Here is a 5,669-nt window from a genome sequence, read left to right as displayed (position 1 = left end):
TTGGACCCATGACCCAATTCCCACCAATGATGTTTGAGCATAGTTCAGTTGTTTTGTGTGTCTGCATGTTTAATGTTCACCATTCAAGCATAGGATTGGTCACATTTAGCTCAGTATCCACCTAGACAGGTGATATGGCTTTTATTTTTTCCTGTTTCCCCACCTGGCTCACATTTAGTCTCTATAAAAAATTCAAGATGATTGCACAAGTACTTCTGGTTCTGAATCTTAAGCAAAACACATACTTTTGCAAATATTTGTGTAATTGTATCTTTAAGGGAACATTCACAAAGACAAATCTTAACTTTAGCAAAAATATACACAATCATATCTAACTTCCAACTTTGTCAAAGCATTTGAGAAAATTTTTGCAAGGTTTGTATAACTGGAGGACATTTAACCTGTGCTTGTCTTTATTCACCCTGAAACCCTGCTGCATTATGGGCTTGATTCTGCTCCATTGAAATTAATGGGAGGTCTGTCATGACTTTAATGTGAACAGGATCTTTTCCCGAGGCCTTTGGGAAAAGGCAAATGAGCCAGGACTGCTTGCTAAAGGATTGTGCTTTGCAACCCTGTCTACCAGTAATATCCCTTGGTGACTTCATAATGTATTTAGTGGTGTTTATATAAACTAGAAATAGTTGGGAGGCAAATTCTGTTCTCATTTAAATGTTGTCAACTTGTAAAGTTTTATTGCAAGTCTCATAACATTGTGTGTGTGTGTAGGGGAGCTGACACTATTTTTGAATGCCTGGGCTTGACAAACACTCTGTTAATGAGACCACATAAATACTCAGTTTTTTTTGTAAAGATCTTTCAAATTTACTGGTGGAAAGTGCTTTAAAGAAAAAGTTGAACCTCAACTAATGGACTCAGAACTTACCTAACTAGCAATGATATTTTAGGAAATACTTTATTTCTCACCAGGATCGAAGGAAACACGCTGTAATTTCACATTCTCTGCTTGCTGATTACGAGAACAGGGTGTTCTGCTTCTCTTGCACTCCTATTTTCTGAGTGAGAGGAAAGATTACATATCCCACAAGAGTCCTGAAATCCAATTCAGTCAACAGCTCCCTCAGTCATTGTAACATCCTTTTATTTTTGTTTTATCAGCCTCCTTTTATCAAGTATATTCTGTTATATATGAAAAGAAACAAAGTATGTAACATATATTTCTTGGAAGTACTATTCCTGTGACAGATAACGTAACACATCTTCATAGTTTGCTGAGTCCCATGACTATTTATATGGTTTGGAATTGAGATGGCACCAGAAAACAGAGATAACAAAAGAATGACATTTTTCTCAGTGGTTATGCATTCATTCCTATTTATTCTGTATGCCTGTAAAGGAACAATGAACTAAGAATTAAAGGTGCTGTTGGGTGTTCATTGTCAAGAGAGATTAGGGAATTCAGACACCTAGAATTATAAAGGCAGCCAGTATTATTCTTCCTCCTCCTTTTTTCTATTTAGATAATAGACGTTAAACTTGCTTTCAACTATATTCATTTTTCCAAAGTGTTTTCAGGTGAGTAAAGTAACTTCCTGTTGCTGCTTCTAATGTATCTCCTCATTGCAGTAGATTCTTCCTACACTTCCCGCACTTTCCTGTATGCCTCACCTAAGCTTTTAGTTCAGAAAATAGAATCAGGTCCACACGAAGGAAAAAGAGAGAATGACTTCTATTTCTCCAAGTTCTGCTCAGTTTAGGAAAAGATTTTTTTTAAAGCACCTTAACTCCCTGAAGTCCAACATTATGATATTATGGCTAGATGTACACCTTGCTGGAGTCGTTTGACCCCAGTACTCTTTCCTGCCATGGCAGGGGTTCGGACTAGATGATCTACTCAGGTCCCTTCTGACCCTAGAAACTATGAAACGATGAAACTATGATATATAAAATAAGCTTTTCAGCAGCTGCCTATCTGGAGGCACTTTGTTTTGATCTGAAAGTTCTCCGTACCCTTATACTACTGCTGTCTGAACAGGCCCAGAGCTGTCCGAGTCTGAACAGGTAGATGCTTAACCGTTACCCAAGCCCCACTGAGATCTACGTGAAGTAGCACTCAAGTCCCTTGAAGGGTCCAATCCTATAGGTGTTTTCTGAGCCTGTATAACACCCACAGATACATGGCATTTGTGGCTGTTCTCATTTGGTGCTGGTTCCTTCCTTTCACATAATAAACCTGTAGCCTGTATCTCCCACTGGGGGCCCAAACCTGCCTCTCCTATCTGCCAGGAGAGTGTCCTAACCACTTAGCCAATTTATAGGGTAGGTTGGATTGGGGATGGTACCCTTCAGTCTGAGTGATTGCAGAAAGGACTGGAACTTGGGACTTTACCCTTTACTCCTGTGTACCTCTTGGTTAGTTCTAGTTAGCGATGTGTGAATATGTGTGTGGGGGAGGGGGAGGTTTTTTTTTTAAATTTGTCGTGTTGAGGCACCTACTTCTTCCCATGAGCTGTTTATGGACCCTAATCATGGGCTCCTTCCACTCTGCAGGCCAGGAACTAACTTCTTGGCAGTTATGTCCTTTTGGGTCTGGCCCTTAGGTTGATTGCCAAGCACACAGACACCATATTGTACCAGGATAAGGCTCTATATCAATCCCTCTCCTCTCAGTGCCTGCTTGTTTGAAGGAAAACTAGGTTGAAGTGAATTTTGCACAGAGATGAGATCATCAGGTATCAACAACTCTTGCAGGGAAAAATACTATACTCCCTCTGCGCTAAATGGAGGGAGGAGGGGAAGTCTAAGGTTAATGGAAGTCTGAACCACCAGTTTTAATGAACATTCTGTTTGTTAAAGCAAGGTTTTAATTATTTAGAAACAGTATATTAAGTAATGTCTTGCCGTTGCTCCTGCCAAGCCTCCCAGGAATGACTGATTGCCTCCAGCCTCTCAGAATGCACTCTGTGTAAACACAGCATGGGCAGTAGTAACGAAAAGACTAATACTCAATCTGCCAGATGACATTCTTTATTAATATTTAGTGTGGGCTCCTGCAATAGGGGGGAATGCAATTGCCTTGCCAGCCCTTAAAAGAAGAAAAAAAAACAAACCAAGCTCGTCCTTGTCCTTTGTACAACTTGCAGATAAAATAGTGGCACTCATTAGATTAGCTTGGTTCAGAGTACAGTATGGATACTAATTTGATTAGAATAAATGGAAGAGGAAACACCTGCAACCCGGGCAGTACTCCAAGAGGTACCCCCTCGCCAGTTGAAGGGATCAAAGAAGGTGCACAAGCGCTGTGGGAGGTGTAGGGACTCTCCTCCCTTTATAGAGCAGAGCCAGGCCACCAATGGGGCCTTAACCATATACCTTTTAATGAGGGAACAATAGTGGGAATGTAACCAGTATAAACCAGGGGGTATAGGGGACACTACAATGCCCCAAAGGGGCAGGATTCAACATAGGCTAGACACTTACAATCATAGACATATTCATCCAGTTGACAAAAGACAGAGTTAACCAAAATGTAAAACACAAACAGCAGAACAAACAATACTGGTTGGTATTACTGGAAATACAAAAGGCACAAAATACAAAATGTCGGATGACAAGGAATATAGGGCCTAGGTACCTGGAGGGGGAGAAAACACAGTGGCCCCTTTCCACTGCAAGAGGAATTTCTCCCTGTTAGCTCACTCACCCCAAGTCACCAAAGCTAGGACTTGAGCTGAGATCTCCCACATAGTGGGCAGAAACTCTACCACGCGGCCACCAGAGCCGGTGCTGCTCCAAGCTGCGAGGGGTCTTGACCTTCCCGGAGCCCGGCCTCACGTCGAGCTGCCTGGCCTCTGATTGGAGGAGCTGGAAGCAGAACCGGGACCCTCTCAGGTCACTGCTCAGTTCCTTCCTGGAGCAGGGGAGCCTCTCCTGCTGGCTGCAACCTCTCCCTGGGGATCCTGGAGCTCAGTGGGGGGCCTCTCCTGCCGGCCGCACGCCGCGCTGCTGAGGACCCCACTGCTGCCTGTAGGTCCCACTCCTTGAGGCTCTTTTGGGGCAACTGCTCCCGCCCCACTGGCTCAGCTCCTGCCAGCTCTTTGAATCTCCTTCCTTGTGGTCCCTCACTGGTCTCTCCTGAGTCAGCCGCGCTGCCCCTTTTATCCCCCTCCAGGTGACCCAAGGGGCCAATTGGGACACAGGGGGGTGAGTTTCTGGGGCCTGACTGGTGCGGAAAGGGAATCCCAAGTCTTCCAATCATCTTTTTCCCTTTCAAAACCCCTGGGCTAGGTTGCTGCCAGTCAGCCCATCACACACCGTTTAACCTGATGTTAGCAGTAAATGGGGAAACAGACAGGTACTGGTGGTGATTTCCTCCTGAACAAAAGGAAGATTGGCAATGAAGTCACTCTTTAAGATCTAGAAAAACTTCCACTAATGAAAGTAGACAATATTGCTATCTGTATTGTCTCCCCAAGCACAGGTGTATTATTCCTCTCAGAAACGACAATGTAAATGTTATGTGGACAAACAGTTACATTCAGTAGTTGGTTTTACACCCAGCCCTTGGACTTCTTATGAATGCAGCGGGTAGTGTCCACAGAGAATGGGTAGGAGAGCATGTATCTACCCGGATCCTGTATGGGGGCAGCATGCTGCAGCTGCCCTTAGATTCATGGAAGGTCGGTGATGGATTGCAGGGGAAACAGGGAGAAGGCCAGTAGGCCTGTGTACAGCTTGACTCCACAGGGCTTGAAAGAAATGAATGGGCTGACTTTGCTACTCATGGCCGTTCCAAACAAAAGGCCTCAGTGCACAGACAGGTCTGGAATAAAAAGCTAAGGCAGATGATTCTCTCTCCGTATAACTGGCTTTTTGTGCTAGGCTTTGCTTTCTCTGTGTGAGGAGACAGCTAGCTTTCAGGGGCACAGGAATGAGAAAGCAAGAAAGAATGAGAGATAATGACACTGATGCCAGCAGTCCAGTTCTGTTTCCTTTAAGTACACCTCAGTGAGCTTACAGCAGTAGAGTGATAGGACCTACAAAAGTGATTTGAAGTGCAGTACATGCTTTAACACTACATGTGCATGGGTGCATGCCCACTAGAGAACTACTCAGGAACTGGAACTGGGAGAGGGGAAATTAAGGGGGAATTTTCTGCTTGGAGTAGACTTCTCATTCATATCCAGGTTTGTCTAGAGTATTTGCTTTCCTATCCTGTTCTCTGGAAAAGGAAATGAGGGGCCCATTACTCTCTGATGCCATAACTCTGATAAACAGTAATATTATCCAACCTTTTGTTGGAGGGCTTTAAGGGTCTTTGAACAATATATAATCTTGTCTTTCTATTGCAAGCATTTGAGAATAGCAAGTAGGAGTGAGAGTTAATGTCCTTTCTGGTTAAGGTGACAAACCATCTTGTCTATACAGAGGTATCTTATTTAAGATGTTCAAGGCTCTCCCATGTCTACAGCTTGTGTGAAGACCACTGGTGATGTCTAGGGGGTGCATGCGGGTGCATGTGCACCCCCTGAGATCAGCTGTGCACCCCCTGGAAGCGCCAGCCATGAAACCGGAAGTGCTGGTGGAAGTGTACTTCCAGTTTTGCTGCTGGCTCAGCAATCAGCTGCTGGGGGACACCCCTCCACCCCCCCCGGTTGGTGACTGGCTATGGGGAGACCCCTCCTCCATAGTCAGTGATCAGTTCCCAC

The sequence above is a fragment of the Gavialis gangeticus genome, unplaced genomic scaffold (assembly GCF_001723915.1).
Source record: "Gavialis gangeticus isolate Ggan-Ray unplaced genomic scaffold, GavGan_comp1, whole genome shotgun sequence".
Taxonomy (NCBI): Eukaryota; Metazoa; Chordata; order Crocodylia; family Gavialidae; genus Gavialis; species Gavialis gangeticus.
Note: the sequence above shows the minus strand (reverse complement) of the source record.